Raw genomic sequence first — 19,863 nt, 5'->3', positions numbered from 1 at the left:
TATTGAACTATACATTTTTCTCTGTTCCTCTCCGTTCCTCTCCTGTCCCTTTCAACCTTCTCCCATGGTCCCCATGTTCCCAATTTACTCAGGAGATCTTGTCTTTTTCTATTTTCCATGAAGATTAGATTCACATATGTCTCTCTTAGGGTCCTCACTGTTGTCTAGGTTCTCTGGGATTGTGAATTGTAGGCTGGTTTTCTTTGCTTTATGTCTAAAAGTCACTTATGAGTGAGTATATATGATAATTGTCATTCTGGGTTTGGCTTACCGTACTCAATATTGATAGGGGAGTTCAGCCAATCACATTCTGTTTGTGGGGCGTGTCGCCCTTAGGCTAAAGCTTGCCTATAAACCTGGCAAGTGCGCTTCCACTAGCTCTCTCTCAAGCCTGGCTCCTGCATCCTGACAGATCGTTTGGATTCTGGTGTAAGCTGGTGTAAGTCTTCTGTTTATTAAAGCTGTATATTTTGTATTAAGATAGTCTGGGGACTTTTCATTACCAATTGCTGTGTGACATCATCTGATGCCCAACGTGGGGGCCTTTTCCCCCCTCGTGGCAAGGGTCTAGCAGCCTGAGCACGCACCTGGGGTCTCTCTGCAGCCCCACGGCTTTTACCCTGACTAGCCAGCTCATAGCTTAAGTGCAAACCGCATTCGCGGGACCGCTGCCAAATTAGCAGGCAGCTAACTTCTTTGCGTACACCTAAAAACATGCGTGCTAGATCCCAGAGCCACATACAGCTACTGGCTCCTGACTGGCCCTGACCTCGGGCAGACCAGGGAGGGAAGTTCTTGGCTTCTGCTACCTACCACGGGCAGTGACTTCCCCACCTGAACAGGTGCACACGATCTGTGAATTTAACCTCTGGATTTGAGTGTATATATTTTAGAGTTTGCTTACTGGTTTGACTCCATTGCCACGTGGATTCAGGTGCGCCCCTACCACCTACTAGCAGGCAACGGTCATTACAGGTAAGATTTTTCGGTTGAAAATAAATAAATACATACATACATACATACATATATACAAGTATGATTTCTTTTGATTGAAAGTGTCAGAAAATATTGCTATCCAAAAGTTCAATGGCTTTTTTAATTGCGCTATGGAGGATATTCTGAAGGATGTCTCTGATATTCCTCTTACTTGGTTATTTCTGGGATCTGTCACTTTTCTGGTGTTTGGCTATTTTATAAGGATGATGCAGTCCTTATGGATTTAATCCACAATGCTGAGGGCAGAGATTAAAACCTTAAGGACAATTCAGACTGACACCAACCTCCTCAAAAAAGAGTTTGGAGTTTACAAGGAGGAGACTAGATCAGAGTTTGCAGTTCTCAAGGAGGAGACTAGATCTTTGTCTGATATGACTTGGTTGACTGACCAAAATATCCAGTAGTTAGAGTCTGATATTACTTCTTTAGAAGGGAGCTTCACTGCTCTGGAGGAGGGGAAACCAAAATGACTCGTAACCTCCAGTCCATGACTGTAAGTGCTGAAACATTAGCTGAGAGGATTTAAACCATTGAATGTTAAAATTGGACTTTATCAAAAGGGTATGATAGATTAATTGACAGGATTTCCATAGAAGAAGGCACAGTACATGCCATGAGGATTATGTCCAAGGAGGATATGGTATCTCTAATCGGCAAGCTCCACGCCTTAGAATTATCACTGAAGACAATAGTGTCTAGGGAGGAAATGGTGTCTCTGATGGACAAGCTCCATGCCTTAGAATCGTTAATGAAGGCTTTGGAGCATAATACTGGAAAGGAGATTAAGGAATTACAGAAGGCAATGGTGAGCAGATTTAATAAGATTGAGGAAATCATAGACTCTGATGAACAGGAGCAAAAAGTAGAAAGACAACATTTACCTCTGAAAACTCTGAGTCTACACAGAGTAATAACTGCCTTTCCAGTAGTAACATCAGAAAAGATAACTGGCTCCAAAAACCCTAAGGTCATTAAAGAACATACATGGGAGCCTATATATATGAGTGATCTGAAAGAATTTAAACAAGCAATTGAGAATTACGGACTACATTCATCCTTTGTTAGAGAGATGTTAAAATCCTGGGCTCTGAGCAGCCGGGCTACTCCTCAAGATTGGAACCAGCTCACGTCAGCTGTCCTGGAGAACTGACCCTTATGGCATTTCAAATGCCTATTCAAGCAAGAGGCCAGACGTTTACAAAAGAAACAGCAAAAGGAATTGAGGTTTCTCTAGATCAAATTCTAGGTGAAGGACTTTACTCTGATCCTCAGGAACAAGCTCTTTATGATGAAAACATTTTATCCATATGTGCCACAGCAGCTCTAAGGGTCTGGGACAGGGTTCAAGACTCAGGTCAGAGAATAGAATCATATATCACAGTCAAACAGGGTCAGAGAGAACCCTTTAGTGACTTTTTACAAAGACTAAGGCTGTACAAATAGGGATACCTGATCCAGGAACAAGAAATATAGTAATTGAGTTTTTGGCTTATGAGAATGCCAACGTAGAATGCAAAAGGATCGTGGGGCCTTTAAAGATCAGATCAGTGCCTTTGGATGAATGGGTATTACGTACAATGAATGTTGATACATTTGATTATGGCAATAAAGCATGGGTACAAGAAGCAATTTCCAAAGGTAAAAGGAGACATCAGATTACAAAGTACTTTCATTGTGGCAAAATGGGACAGATGAAAAGGGACTGCAGACAATGGAATTCCAGGAATAATGCCTCTTCTAGGAATAACAGAAATAGGAGGACTCAGCCTTCAGGTTTATGTAGGAGATGTGGAAAGGGCAGGCATTGGACGAATGAGTGTAGGTCAACAAGTGATAAACAGGGCAACCCATTGCCATCGGAAATGAAATGAGGGGCCTCTTGCAGGCCCCCATGGCGAATGTGGTCCAGTCATTTCCGGTCAATGCAGAGAACATGCCTCTTCAGGGAAATTAGAATGCCCCATGCCTGGTGTTAAAAGCAGTAACGGCCTGAAGGATGAGTTAAATGTGGTGACTGAATCAAGAAATCTAAAAAGACAAAGTAAACGCATATTCTGGCAGACTTCTATAAATGAACAAAGACTAAAGCTAAGAGTGTGTGTAAATGGCAAATTTATTACTGGCTTACTGGACACAGGTACGGATGGAAGTATCATTACTCCAGAATCTTGGCATCCGCCTTGGCCTCTTCAGGAGGTAGATATTCAGTTCCTAGGAATTGGAACCCTATCTTGAGTAAGACAAAGCATGAGATGGGTCAATTGTATAGGTCCAGATGGACAAATAGGAAAACTAAGGCCATATGTAGCCAATATTGCCGTGAATTTATGGGGCCGTGACCTATTGCAGCAATGGAATACCCAAATTAACATTCCTGCTGCTTCTAGAGCCTATATTTCTAGGAAAATATTACAAGATATTACAGATGGCAGAAACCGACCATTAGAGCTATACAAGAACACAACACAATTGATGGCCCTTCAGAGGTGCCAACAGCCATGCCTCTACAATGGTTGACTGAGAAACCAATATAGACTAAACAATGGCCTTTAGCTGAGGAAAAATTACAGGCTTTAGAACAGCTGGTACAAGAGCAGTTAGATGCTCGACATATAGAAGAATCTACCAGGTCTTGGAATTCTCCTGTATTTGTTGTTAAGAAAAAATCTGATAAATGGAGAATGGTGACAGATCTTAGAGATATCAACAAGGTTATTCAACCTATGGGCCCTCTGCAATCTGGAATTCTTCTGCCCTTCCTGTTACCAAAGTGATGGCCTCTTGTAGTTATTGATCTGAAAGATTGTTTCTTCACTATACCTTTACAAGAAAAAGATAGAGAAAAGTTTGCCTTCACATTGCCTACTTATAATAACTCTCAGCCTGCTAGGAGGTACCAGTGGACTATTCTCCCACAGGGAATGTTAAACTCTCCCACCCTGTGCTAATATTTTGTAAGCCAACCATTGAAAATTATATGCAAACAATTTCCTAAGTCCATACTATACCACTATATGGATGATATCCTGATCTCTGATCAAAACAAAAATACCTTAGAAAGGCTGTTTGAAGAAGTAAAAATAGTGTTACCTAAAAGGGGATTGCAAATTGTTCCTGAAAAAATTTAGAGAGGAGATTCTGTTAATTATTTAGGTTATAAAATAGATTTACAAAAAATTAAGACACAAATGACACAAATCAGGAGAGACCGGTTAAGAACTCTTAATGAATTTCAAAGATTATTAGGAGACATCTCCAGCCTACGACCAGCTGTTGGGATAACACCTGATCTAATAATTCATTTAAACAAAACCTTGGATGGTGATAAAGACTTGAACAGTCCCAAAGAATTAACAGCTGAAGCAGAAAAAGAACTGACAATAGTTGAAGAAAAATTACAGGAGGCTCATGTGGACAGGGTAAATCCAAAACTTAATTGTATTCTCGTCATATTCCCATTCAGAATATCTCCTACAGGAATGGATCTTTTTGCCACACAAACAAAGTAAAAAATTAAAAACTTATGTGGAAAAAGTCTCTGAATTGATTATAAAAGGAAAATTGAGACTTCATCAATTAGCAGATATAGACCCAGCAGAAATTATAGTGTCTTTCACTGCTGATGAGATAAAGTAGTTGTGGGAAGACAATGAACCATGGCAAAGAGCTTGTGCTAATTTTGGGGGAGAAATCAATAACAATTACCCAAAAAGCAAGAGACTTAACGTTATAAAGAGAACTTCTTGGATCCTTCCTTGAATCCTCTGTGATGCTCCAATAACCGGAGCCCATACATTTTATACTAATGTTAATAAATCAGGGAAAGCAGGTTACAAATCAGAAGAATTGAGTAAAGTGGAACAAAGTCCTTATGATTCTGTCCAGAAGGCAGAATTATATGCCATTTTTATGGTGCTTAGGGATTTTAAAGAACCTCTTAACATAATTACTGACTCACAATATGGAGAAAGAGTTATCTTGCATATTGAAACTGCTGAATTTATACCTGATGATACAGAACTGACCTCATTGTTTATCCAGGTACAAGACATGATCAGGAACAGGGTATGCCCTATGTATGTAACACACATCTGATCCCATACGGGTCTGCCAGGTCCTCTAGCACAAGGTAATGCAGGTATTGATTAATTATTGATTGGTAATGTGCTGCAGGCATCTGAATTTCATAAAAAAAATCCTGTCAATAGCAAAGGCTTGAAAAAAGAGTTTACTATTACATGGCAACAAGCTAAGGAGATTGTAAAGAAATGCCCTGCTTGCTCTTTTTATAACCAAACACCATTGCCATGTGAGAATAATCCAAAGGGTATTAAAAGGAATGAAATTTGACAGATGAATGTGTTCCACTTTCCAGAATTTGGCAAATTAAAATATGTACATCACACCATTGACACATACTCAGGTTTCCAATGGGCAACTGCTTTAAGCTCAGAAAAAGCTGATTCGGTAGTCACTCATTTATTAGAAGTTATGGCCATCATGGGTATACCTACACAGATTAAGACGGATAATGGTCCTGCTTATGTTTCTAGGAAAATGAAACGACTTTTTGCTTATTATAATATTAAGCATGTTACAGGTATACCACACAATCCTACAGGTCAAGCAGTTATAGAAAGATCAACTCGAACTATAAAAGATATGTTGAACAAACAGAAAGGGGTGGAAAATACCCCCAGGAATAGGTTACAAAATGCTTTATTAACCTTGAATTTTCTCAATGCTAATGAGAAGGGGACAACAGCTGCAGAAAGACATTGGATATTGGAAAAGTCTGCTGAACTAAATCAACCTATTTATTTCAAGGATGTGCTGACCTCTCAGTGGAAGCCAGGAGATATGTTGCGTTGGGGAAGGGGTTTTGCTCTTGTTTGCACAGGAGAGGAAAAATTGTGGATACCATCAAAATTAATAAAGGTTCAGTTTGAAGAGGACAAGCCTCTTGGAAGAGATAAATGATAACTCACTTACAAGGATAATAATCACACCAAAGGTAAAAGAAATATATAGGTTGGGGGCAGGGTTCTCTTCTTGTCTCCACAGGAGAATGCCCATTTTCAAAGGCTCCAAGGGACCCTGGATAATTGAATATAGAAACTGCCTATGACCCAAAGAGTATCAACAATGAATCCAAATAGTTTAGGTAAGCATTGCTATTTTTTTAATATGTGCTAATGTGCATTTAGTTATAAACATGTAGAGCTGGTTTTGGAGTTGGACTATGGCTCAGTCCCTCTTCATTTCCAAGCCTGTTGATAAGAGATATCCCAGAGTTTCTGTCTCATGTCAAGAGCCAAGATACGGGACAGAAGAACTAAAATTGATAAATTTTCTTTGCCTTTCCCCACATCTGTTTCTATCTTTATATCTATCTATCTATCTATCTATCTATCTATCTATCTATCTATCTATATATGTCTGTATATATCTTCATAGATAATGTTTAAACTTTCCCATGACAAACAATAAATTTTCCTGCAGTAATCTTTAAAGCTTCTAGGATGAAGATGGAGCCCCACAACACCAACTCCACTTGGTTACTATGACGTCATAATGTTGATAGCACTATTTTCTAGGCCTGTTTTTTGGTATCAGCTCTGAATGATGCACAAAATTTGGCAACACTCTGGCCAGACCTCCTCAAACTACTCAGAGACTATTTACAAATTTCTCACACCAAATGGGGATTTTACCATCAATTATTTTCACAGGACCCCCTAAGAGAAATGTCGACCCCATGACAGCTGGAAGCAATTTTAGAGGATGACATCCCCTCTCCCAGTAGAATTTGCCCTCAGGTTTAGGGACATCCTTTAGGGGTTGGTTATAATTGATATAGGGATGAGGTAATGGGGAGGTATTTTGTAAGCTCAGGGATATTTATCAAAAAAAAAACAAGAAAAAAAGGGGATTGATTGGGATAATAATATATTGGTATTTGTGAGTTATTGTTTTTAGAAAATTGTGTTGGTGTTGATTTTTGTACATTGATATATTGAATATTGTATGTGAGTATGCTTCTACCTCTATTTGTTTTGATATATATACATATATTTCCATCCTACCTCTGATTAAGATATTTATGTAATGATATACATTGTTTACATTTGGAGGTCATTGTCCTCACTCATTGAACAGTTGTTCATTCTCTTAGTCTTCAAGTTAGATAGATAGAAATCAATAGTCATATATGTTTATTATATTCATATTTAGGCTAATCAGGTTATTTAGGTGCATAGAGATCACACTTAGTATAGATAGTATAATCTTCAACCTCTACGAAGAGCTGTGGAAAATGGCCTTTAATCTAACTCATAGTTCTATAGTAGTGAGACACAATTGCTCCTGGCATCACTGCTCTACTCCCGAGAGAACGTTGAGCACCAAAGATACTCCACCTGGAGCTTGTCTTCTTCTTGGCAGAAATGGCCTTTGGGCAAAGAAAAAGACCATACCTCAACCACTGACAGAATTACAGAATATCCGTAAATGGATAAAAGCAGAATTTTCTTATCTTTCCAAGACAGGGTGAGAGAGTCCTAAAAGGTTTCTTGTTGTTGAGTCAACATTGCATACGAGACTTTGGGTGATTGCCCAGGTATTCAGTTGTCTCTTCCATTCATTGCACATTTTGTAAGTTTCCCGCTTGTACTTCCGGGCTGCTTGAGTAAAATTATTTTCCTTCTCAGATCTTTGATGGAGTTGAAGATTAGATAGTTGTAGTTACCATCTATATTATTTAGACTCCCTAAAATAGAATGTTTAGTAAAACTTTTGTTATATGTTTCTTGCTTAACATTGTTTGTTGGTTGTAACTTTATATTTATTATTTGTTTTTATTGTATATAGTTGTATTTGGTTTGGGTCTGTCTTATTTTAGAAAACAGGGGGAGATGATAGGGGAGTTCAGCCAATCACATTCTGTTTGTGGGGCGCGTCGCCCTTAGACTAAAGCTTGCCTATAAACCTGGCAAGTGCGCTTCTGCTAGCTTTCTCTCTCGCCTGGCTCCTGTGTCTGGACTGATCGTTTGGATTCTGGTGTATGCTGGTGTAAGTCTTACTTCTGTTTATTAAAGCTGTATATTTTGTATTAAGATAGTCTGGGGACTTTTCATTACCAATCGCTCTGCGGCATCAGATGTTTTCTAGATCCATCCACTTGCCTGTAAATTTTGCTTCAACAAAGGCCAGAGGGTCAGTCAATCTTTGTCATGATTTGTAAAAGACTCTAAGAATGCACAATCGACTTACTTAGCCTATTCTGGAAAGAAGCCAATATGTCATTGATTTGTTTTATACCTTCTAAAAGTTCATGAGTGCAATATTTTATCCTTCCAATATTCACTGAACACTTGCAGTGGGGTTAATTAACTTAGGAATGGCTGTGGCTGCAACAAAATATGGTTGTGGACCTGTTCTTCAGGTATTCACAACCTAGTACAGAAATATTCCATCATGCAAACCTTAGATGGGAGAACAACTATTGAGGAGATAAATACAGGAGTGGCTAGTGAGCCAAATACAGTGTTAAAGGAGGGACCATTGAGAGACATCTCTTAAGGGGCATCACTCTCAGTATTCTGAGGAAGAATGCTACAGTTGGTGATTTTCTTTGCATAACATGTTCCATAAATATGTTCTGATTACTTTCCTCATATTTAAAATGTAGAAACTTAAAGGCTTGAAGATTGTTGGTGGCAACGTAAAAAGCACTATATGGAAATTCCATAACATAAATGAGCCATACATGACTCTGGAATCATTTCATAAGGATCAAATCTCTATGTTGGAGAATTATCCAAACTCCCATGTTCACCAAAGCATTACTCAACTCATAGTATCCAAGGTATGTGACCACTCTGAAATGTCCTGATGTTAACAAATGTTGGAAAAAAATGTGCAGTATATGTACTAGTTATGAAGTACAATTTTGGCTTGAGAAAAAAAAGAAAGTTTTGCTGCTTCAACCAACTTGGATAAACCTTGAGCATCTTAGGTAAAATGAACAAAACACAAAAACAGGCAAAAGTAGGTGGTTCTGCATATGTGTAATCTGATATCAGGGTAAAATGGTGGCCTTGAAGACATGGAGTAGATGTGGAGTAACAAAGATATATTGATGTCAGTGGAAAAGAGCAGAGACAGAAATAATAAATGATGGATATTTAAGGTGATAGGTGAGTTAATGAGAATATTTAAGCATTCAACCTTGTTTACCCATTCTAACATCACTGCGCATTGTGTATTTATGTGTGAATACAATTCATGAAAAAATAAGAGAAATATTAAGAACAAAATATGTCCTTAATATGGAAATCTGGTAAATCCCATGTCACTCTCAGAATATCAGAAGTAGGTTAAAGCCATTAGGGTAACCAAGCAGGTGCCAGTTGCACCCTCCTGCTACTTTGCCAGGCTCGACTAAGTATTTAGAGTGCTACCTCTTAAATGAATTAGAATCTTTCCTGCTCTCTCTCCTCTCTTTCTGCCTCCCTTGGATTTTTGAGACTGGATTTCTTTGTGTAAAATCCCTGGCTCTCTTGGAACTCACTTTGTAGGCCAGGCTGGTGTTGACCTGACAGAGATTCACCTGCCTCTGCCTCCTGAGTGCTGGGACTAAAGGACTCTTTTTAAAGAAAGAAAAATAAATAAAACAAGATTGTCAAACTGAAAACTGAAAGCAGAATCATTTTAGTAAGCAAGAGAGCACTCTACTTGATATGCAGCAAATCACCATCAAGAGTGAGATTTATAGGTATTTCACTGCAGTTTTCTTTGTACCAGTTAATTAACACTGTTCTGGGATCATGATTTGAAAGTAATGGAAAGGAAACATTAAAGAGGAAGCAACTTTTATTCAACCCCCCATGAGAAGTGCTTCTATAAAGTAAAATTTCTGTTATTCAAGAAATTAATGTACTAATGATAATGCAAGCTTGAAGAAACACCAACCCATTAATATTTAAATAATACACATATACAATATATATTTGTATGTGTAACAATAATAATTAGAGAAAAAGAAGTCATGAATTTGGATGGGAGGGGAGAGAACATCAGGCAAATTGGAGTCAGGGGAAAAGGGTGGAGTGAGGTAGATGCAGTGCTCATGTATAAATTTCTCAAAATATTACATTAAAAAGCTTCCAATAAGACCTCTTAATATTGTTACTTTTAATACTGAAGGAAATATAAGTCATTTAAAGTCAAATTAGACAAGTTTGAACTTCTCTATACATTATCAGATAAACAACTGCTGTATCTTAGTGTTGGTCACATGCATTTATCGTCACCTTTTAATTTGTTTTATTCCTGTTTTGTCATTAATTAAAGTAATTCTGGTTGTAGATAACTTCTTATTTATACTGTTCTTCTAGAAATGGAGAATTAAGAAATGGAAAAAATACTAACTAGCCACAGAATTAGTTCACAGACAGCTTTATGATGTTCTGCTGTATGATGCATGATTGCTTACTCTTCCTGCCTTCAGTTTTTCCAGTTTTATATTATTTGCGTGAGTCCTTGCTGAGCCAGATAGAAAGGCCTCAATGTCAGGATTGATAAATCTATGCACTCTATTTGCTTTTCAAAGTGCAAGGAATTTGCATCCTATACTCTTAGGGAGCAGAGCAGAGCTTATCTGTGCTGCTGAAGGTCTGCTAAAATTCTACAAATTGTAAGAAGCTGATAAATCTAATATATCATACCAACATGAAAACAATTTTTTAAGAATATAAACCTATGGACAGTAAATATCCTCTGTACATTTCTGTCAGGGGATTTTCTTTGAATTGTTCCTGTAAAGTAGCCTACAGAGCTATGTCTTTAAAATACACACCTTTGATAGCTATTATTCTATTAATGCTTGGGTTCGCGGCATCGAGATGACGGTTCCTTGTTTATAGAATTTTTTTTCATTCTTCACTCTCGGGATGGCCACTACACACTCAGTGTCTGCGGGTTCTATTACTTGGCATAGTTTCTGTGCACTTGAGAATAACAATTTTGCATAATTTTGCTGTGACATCTAGTTCAAATTTTCATCATCAGTCAAGGCTGATGAAAGAAAGTAAGGCCTTACTGAAGCTGTACATGTCCATATAGTACACACACAAACAGATAGAGAGAGAGAGAGAGAGAGAGAGAGAGAGAGAGACAGAGACAAAGAAACAGAGACAAAGAGACAGAGAAAGAGAGAGTCATAACAAGGAGCGATATACACCCACACAAATAAAGTTCCATTGTTTTTAATCTATGATAGATAAATTCCTTTATCTGTGATAAATTAATAGACATAAAGAAAGTGGAATAATGTACTCTAGACCTTACAAAATACTGACAAACATGCAGAAGTAATGATATTATTCCACATCTTCAAGCTGTCTGTCTGGCTAGACCCTCTGTGTCACTGCAGCAGTTACAGACATGGAAGCGCAGGTCACAAGTGTTTGTCTATACAGGAAGAAAGTGCAGAAGCTTTTTTATCACTTCTGGAAAATAAACATTTACTTCATTGATTTCTCAGATATTAGAAACCTGTCTCTTTATTTTAGCACTAAAGTTTGTAGTTTAGTTTTAGGTGTGTGTGTGTGTGTGTGTGTGTGTGTGTCATCTTAAATATTCCTTTGTTATCTCAGAAAATAGAATCTATAGACAATTGTTTGGCCCTGTGTTGCACTGCGATGATGCCATGTAGTTATGAGTTAGGGCCTTGGGATGATGATAGGACTCTTGATTGAACTATGAGTACAGTCAACATTTCTGCTTCTTTGAGTTTTTCCATAATAGATTCACTTGTCTCTTTGATATTTTGTTTAATGCTTAACCAAGTAAAGACTCTATAGGTAGAGTGCATCAACTGGATATGAGAAATTGATTACACCCATGTGTATGTATCTATTTACATCAGTGTGTGTTTATATCTCTCTATGTTCATGTTTCCTTTAAATAGTAGCATTTAGTCTTATTAATAATAATTGTCTATATGATTATTAGGAAAATAATTTTATTTTACATATTTATCTTTATTAAGCCTTTCCTACTACAGTTTTATAAGGTAAAAAGCACCTATTGTTTTCTAATACTATCTGAATAGATAGTACTCAAAAGAAGAAATACAAATGGCTGATAAATATTAGAAGAATTCAAAATCCTTAGCCACAATGAAAATGCAAATTAAAACTACTTTTAGATTCTATCTCTCCATAGCAAGAATGATCATTTAAAAAAAGGACAACAAATTCTAGAGATGATGAAAAGAAAAGAGAAACTTTATTCATTGTTTGAGGGATTATAAACTAGCTGCTAGGGAAACCATCATGAAGGTTTCTTACAGTATGAGAAATAGAAAGCCACTCTGACAAAGCCATTGAGCCACACCATTCCTGGGCATATATGCAAAGATATTTGAGTCAATATAAAACAAAAATTCTTGAACATTCCTGTTCCCTGCTTCATTATTCATAACAGATAATGGAAGCAGCTATGGTGTCCATCTCTAAGTATATGAATAAATAAAATCTGGTACAAATAGATAGTGAAAGCTTACTTGGATATTAAAGAAAATAAAGTCTTGGCATTTTCCAGACAACAGATGGAACTAGAAATCATGATAATAAATAACATAGCCTGAACTCAGACAGACAAATACCACATGTTTTCTCTAATATGCAGATCACAGATTTTAATTTTATATATGTGGGAAAAGGGTAGATCATAAACCTAGGAAAACAGTCATGTCAGAAGGATAGTCTTAAGAGGTAGGAGAGGAGACAAAAACAATGACATACATTTGCATGAAGGCAGTATGGAGACTTGTGTAAGAAGGAATGGGAAAATTTAGACGGGCTATGAGAATAGGGTAGTGGAATGGGAAGACTACCAAAGGGCAAATAGAAATGTCATAATGAAATCTATTACTTTGTATACTCATTTAAAAATGAATGAAACAAAATGAAAATGATCACCTCATTCTGTGGAGTTTTCTCTATGTAATTTTCCTGAGTAATAAAATGGGACCAGGGTAAATTTTGTTTCAGAAGACTGAACACTTGTCAACACTTGTATTATAAACGTGTTCATGAAAGCTATAAATGAAGGGGAACTGAAGATATCAGTCCTTCCTTAAAATAAACTTTCAAGAACAACACAAAATTTAACAAAGTACCCAGTTTCTTCACACTCCTGTTTACTTTTCTAGCAAAGTTTCATATTTTCTTTTGTGGTCATGTGAGCTGTATAGGTACAGACTGAATATATTACACAATCCACTTTGATACTTGAAATTTAGTAAGGGCTAGTAAATGGCATCCTTTCTTTATATTATTTACCTTCAAGGAAAATGTGAGGGTGATATGTACAAAAAGATAGAGGAGAGAGAATATTCTATGCACTGCAAAGGTGAGTGGAGAATGTTTCCTCAGTGACTGCCAGGTGTATCATATGCCTACTTACAAAAGTAAGGAAGCTGTCACTTTGATGAAGTACAACTCACAACTCATTAGTGTTGAACACAGAAGAAGCATTCCACATCAAAAATGACTGCTGAAATATTCACAATTACCAGCTGCTCAGAAACCATTTTATATGGATAAAAAACATGTCACATTTAATTTATCAGATGCTTTCTGCTGTCATACTTTTCTTTCGTTCAATGTACTGAAAAGTTATAAAAACAATTTCAGTCTCACTGTAGTCATGTATAGACATTAAGAATAACACAAATCCATTATCCTCCACAATATAATTGTGTCTACATGGATGAATAATCCTCTGTAGCTTCTTTTCACTCAATACTGAGTTAAATATTCCTTTAAAGATATTTGAATACACAACTCTCAGTATCTCTGTTAAAAATATTACTTCAAATACAAAGTCAAAAAACCATATTCATTTCTGAAGCTCTGTTCCCAGAATGAGCTAGCATTATTAGCTCAATTTCTATAGTGACTATAATAGAATGGAAACACAACCAGAAAAATAATGCAACTTTAATTTCCTAACAACATTGAACTAAATCAAATATATACTCAAATAGGAGATAACAGTAATAGTCTAGCTCTCCATTTGATTTCTGTGATATGAGCTTCAAGTAAAGAAAAAAGTCAATCTAGCCAAGCTCTATACCCACAGCACTTACTGTGTAGATACAGTGACCTCCCCGTTTCTTCTATACCACCTCTTTCTTTTTTTCCTTCTGGGTATCCTCATTTTTTGTGAATATCCACTTAACAATCACAGATGGAATATGCAGAGGGACAACTAACAGTAAAGACCTCTGAAAAACTATACAGAAACCTACTAGTGTAGATGTCTGTGAAAAAGATATATAATATAAATTTAAATGGAGTTACCATATATTGGGGGGGTGAAGAATGCCCCAAACTGACACTGTTAAAATACTTAGGAATCTGAGATTAGATATGTCATGATCTGAAGGAATAAGACCTATACTAATATTCTACTAAAAGAAAATGACCTTATAATGATTCCCATAGATCAATGTTCACCATTCAATCCTTAGCAGAGAAACTTCTTCTTACAGGAGATGGTAATTAGCAGAGACCCATACTCAAAAATGTTTAGAAAGTAAGAGACTTTGAAGCACTCAGTCAGAAATGTGCTTTTATCCACCTCTCCCTACTTCCAATGCTTAAGAATTCATATGAAGAAGAAATGGAAAGATTATAAGAGCCAGAGGTGTTGGATGACTCTAACGAAAGTGTCTTCCAGATACAACAGGGCGAACAAGATATGAGCTCACAGAGACTGTGACAGTACACAAAAGAATTACACAAATTCAAAGCAGACAAAACTCCATAACTATAAAAGGGAGGTAAACATAAACTCTTTTCAGTAACAAATGAGCTATTTGCAATTTATAGCAGCTGGGAAAATTAAAATGAGTTTTCTCCAATAGAGTAACAATGTGCATAACAAATACACTTTAGGGCAGACCACATGACCAGCAGTAGCTGGTTAACACAAAATGGACTCAGTGTTTCTGTGTGATTTTTGTTTTTTCATTTTGTTTCGGTATATTTTGTTTCATTTGGGATTTTTTTTTTGCCTTTTCAATTGTTTGTTGTTGTTTGCAAGAGAAAAAGAACATAAAGTTTGGTATGTAGGAAGGTGGGAAGAATCTAGAAGGATTTGCTTCTCATTTTGTTGGTCAGGGTTAATCGGAGCCTTCATGAAGAGCACTCTTCACTATCTGCTCTCAAAACTAGAAATTTCCGTGGTAGTGGCTCATTTGTCACCAGTGGGTATCAAATGTTTAGAAATATGTGAAAAGGTTGTTAGTGGTGTCCTAGTCCAGTGCTTACTGGGTATTAACACAAAAGTGAAATGCACTTGTCCCCCTTCTTTCTCAGTTTCATCACTGGCAACCCTAAGGAGTTCAGAAGCAAGACTACCAAGGAGAAGTAATGGGGAGAGTATTTCTGAAGCACACAGTAAAGAAAGAACAGTGTTCTAAAGTCTCACTTTTTTTGGCTTTAGCATCAAGTCCAAAAAGATGTTACCTTTTGGGTCATCAATGTCCCCATTGTAAAGAAAGACTCACTCTCCTGAATGGCAACATTGGAGGAACATCTGGGAGGTGGAGTCCACTGAGAGCTATTTAGGTCATTGGAGACATATCAGACTAGAAAATCATTACTTCAGAATACAAATCATGTTGAAAAAGTCAAACTCTACCTGATCACAGTAATAATTAGAAAACAGAAGTATAAATAGGAAAGTCAAAGTTAAAATATGTTTTGTGAAACTGATACCAACAACAGAGACTTTATAAAACTTCTATTTAATCAAGTGTTACCAATCACAGGTTATTTAATTATTTAAAAATAAATCAAATTATTTTATTAGAATTTTCTTAAAAATCAAATAAATTTAGGCTTCAATCCTAAATTAAGATTGATGACTTTACATATATCACCTAAGAAGCAATTCAGTCTTCCTCAAAATTCTGAATATCCTCATAAGATAAAAAGTCAACAGAGAAAACTAACTCTAGAAAAGGTGGATGGGTTAAGGAAAAAATTGCCTATACACCCATTTCTATTTATACAGAGTCATGGACTGTAAAGCAGAACAAAGACTGAGGAGAGGGCTCAGCAGTTGAGAGAGTACATTTACTTCTCTTTTAAAAGATTTACGTTAGGGTTTCTACCTCTCACATCAGGCAATTCTCAACATCAGGTGAGCCAACATTTCTGGCCTTCCATTGAAACCTGAACTTCATATTTACACATACGTTACACACACACATCACAATACAACACAAAATTAAGAATAAAAAATAAATTTTAAAGTGTAAATATTTGCTCAATCAAGAGAAAAATCATGCCTGTTACTAGAAACCTAGCCAAATCTCTAGTCAGTAAACGTACGAATCTTAGAGGGAACCCAAAACTAATACTTTACTAAAATAGTGTTAGTTTCTAAATGAACAACAACAATAATAATAATAATAATAATAATAATAATAATAATAATAAACAATAAATTAAAAAAAATAAGGATGTGTCCTTTACCTATTGGTAAGGGTGATCTTCCCCCATCATGAAAACTTTTTTTTCAGTATATGGAGGACAATAGTCAATATTACAATGGTTAATACTAAAATATATCCCAGTATATTTGAGATAACAATATCTGTGGAGATATTTGGAAAGTCTGAATATCAACCTAGAAACATAATGTACTAGAATTTGATATGTGTACTTTTGATTGTGACAATTACAATACATGTGCACTATTCTTCCTGCTCATAAAGAGATTGTGTACATTACTATTTCAATAATGTCCACCTTAAGGTTTGCATTGGTTCATGCTTATTTTAAAAGTACTCTTTGTTATTTCTTAATAATTATAATATAGCATTTTTTCCTTCTCTTCACTTCTTCCAACACCTTGCAAATACCCCTCCCTACTTTCCTTTAAATTCATGGCCTATTTTTTAACTAATTGTTATTGCATACTGAAGTAGAAACATTGAAAAACCCAGTGGAACATGGAAAATACTTAAGATTGTGTCGTCTAGTAATATAAGCTACAACCATTGTCTCATCAGTACTACTTCTGAAATTTGAGTTGAACAAGGATGGCATTAATGGACATGCCAAAAGTGACAGGGAAACAATCATGAGGCCTTAACCTTACAAAAATAAACTACAGACAGCTGAGTAAACTGAGTGAAAGTGGTGATCTTTCCTAGGGAAGAGCACAACAAATAGTTGTCCACCATTCTGTTTATTTTTAAGAGTATACAAATTCTTCTTTGACTATTCTCACAGAATTTTAGTCCTAACTGTGCACAAATAAAATTCAGTTTATGTTGTGGGAAATCCTTCAACCAATAGCCTTTAAGATACTGACCCACTTTGGGTGTGGCCACATGTGCTATATATACAGACATAAAAACGTGTGTGGTCACTTGATTACTGGATTCTGCTCCTATTCCCCACTCACGATCGGTGAGTATAGCCCTAAATAAAGAAACCTTTATTATCTCCATTCCGGTCTAGTGGGGGACTATTTTATTATAATCTACAACAGACTGGCATCCAACCACTTGGGTTGGAGCATAAGTCCCAGACTGATTCAATAGGTCTACATATTTCTCCTAGCCTTGCCCACATGGCTTAAAACACCTCTGCATCTGAGCTACATCTTTGGCACTCAGCTGCAAATATTTTGGCTGCCATGACAACTGGCCTTCCTGCCCGTACAGCTTTCCCCTTCTACTACACTGCGATCACAAGCTTTCTGGTTTGTATTTGCAGCTCCCTGAGCTCTGGGTTTTTGATATTGTGGCCCCAAAATTTTCTCTATTTACAAAATTGATTTAATTGCTCTTAAACTTGTTGGAATAATTGCTAATATTTAAACCGCTGCCAGCGCAAAACCAAACAGGATTTTTTGAGCAGCTGCTTATCATGCCTTCTTGCTCCACGCCTGAAATTTTATTGACCACAAACTGGCCAATAAAGATTATCACACATACAATTTACTTAAAGTTTATAACAGAGATAAGTTCATTTAATAAATAAATAAATATAAACATACATAATAAATAAATTTTAAAAATATATAATGGCAAACAATATCACCAAACAAAAATCTAATAATCTTTTTGTTTCAAATATGGATAAAATTCTGCAAGGATTATATGATGTTTCTACCAATACATTTTTGTGATCATGGGACTTTGCCTTGTTCTTCATGGTATATCTGTAAAAAAATGGTTTGATAACAAAGTAAAAAAGAAGACAATTTTAAAAAAATACAGTTTTACAGACTAATACTGATAGGGTTTATTCCATAAAAAATCAAAAGTTAAAACAAAAAATAATTAATACAATTAAAAAGGATAATTTAATTTGAAAGACAAAATTTAATACATTTCAATGGGTTATAAAACCTTATAAAAGGATATAAATTATCTAAAAAAATCATATGGTTAAAATTAACAATTAAAATCTGTTACAAAGTTATAATAAGTTGGCAAATAGAGTATATCTCCAAAAAGGCAATCTGCATGTCATCTAAATAATATCCAAAAGTAAAAAGTTATTATTAATAAAAAGTTTAATACCTTAAAATCATATACAAAATTAGGACCAAAAGTTATTTGATTCAATATTATCATTAAAAATATTGATATATCAAAAGACTAAGGCTTTGCAAATGACAATAGTAAAAAAATAAATCAGTTAAAAAATATCAAAACTAATTTAAAAAAAATACAAGCAAAGGATTAACATTGCCAGTACATCTCAGAGTCAAAGATGATTACGAAAAGTTTTAGCTACTTATCCCATTATTACCTCTGATAAGCCAACAAATACTCAGGACCCAAGCAAATACAAAAAATATAAATAAAAACTTATTGGTGTAAAAAAATCTGAAAAAGATTAAAGAACCAGTAATATCTTAAGGCTTACATTCACCATTTGCTAAGAAAATGGCAAAAACATGGACTTCAAACAATAAGGTTTCCCCACATAAATGGCTTCAATTAGTCTCAATGGCTGTTAAAGACAGAACACAATCACAATAAAAATGGTATTAAACAAAGGAGGCTAAAGCCTTAAAACAACAAAAAAGGGTCAAAGGATTTAAGGTTTCCCAAGATCTAATTTTTGGCAAGGGCTGTTACGCTGATCCACAGATTCAAGCTTTTTACAATGAACATACCTTGTCCGTAGGCCATACAGCAGCCTTAAATGAATTTTGTTCAAAATTCAGAATTATATGCTATTCTTATTGTACTAAAGGATTTTAGAAAACCCTTCAAAATAGTTACTGATTCATAATATGTAGAAAAAAACATTGTTTTACATACGAAAACCACTAAATTTATAACAGATGATACAGAATTGACTTCATTATTCATTCAGGATATAATCAGAAGTAGGCTTTGTCTCATATATACACATAGCACACATCTAATCCCATATGGGTCTTCCAGGTCCTTTAGCATAAGATAATTATAAACTGATTTATTATTGATTGGAAATGTGCTGAAGGTCTCAAAATTTTATAAAAGATATCATGTCGAAGGCAAATGTTTAAAGAAAGTTTTCTATTGCATGGCAACAAGCTAAGGAGATTAATAAAAGATGTCATACTTGTTCTGTCTATTACTATACATTGCTATGTTCAGGGAGTAACCCAAAGGGTACTCAAGTGAGTGAAATCTGGCAGATGAGTATATTCCATTTTATATAATTTAAAAAATTTAAATATGTATACCACACCATTGATACCTTTTAGGTTTTAAATGGACAACTGCTTTCAGCTCAAAAAAGGCTAATTTGGTAATCATACATTTACTAAAAG

At 35.7% G+C, this 19,863-nt stretch overlaps 1 protein-coding gene across 6 annotated transcripts in view; it reads right to left on the bottom strand.

The window, feature by feature from the left end:
- The window catches only part of Ralyl (RALY RNA binding protein like), a 758,034-nt gene that overhangs the window by 601,210 nt on the left and 136,961 nt on the right, over window positions 1–19,863 (bottom strand). The gene's annotated exons all lie outside the window — the stretch shown is intronic.

The sequence above is a fragment of the Myodes glareolus genome, chromosome 16 (assembly GCF_982192425.1).
Source record: "Myodes glareolus chromosome 16, mMyoGla1.1, whole genome shotgun sequence".
In the NCBI taxonomy this organism is placed as follows: domain Eukaryota; kingdom Metazoa; phylum Chordata; class Mammalia; order Rodentia; family Cricetidae; genus Myodes; species Myodes glareolus.
This window is presented reverse-complemented; position numbering and strand designations above follow the sequence as displayed.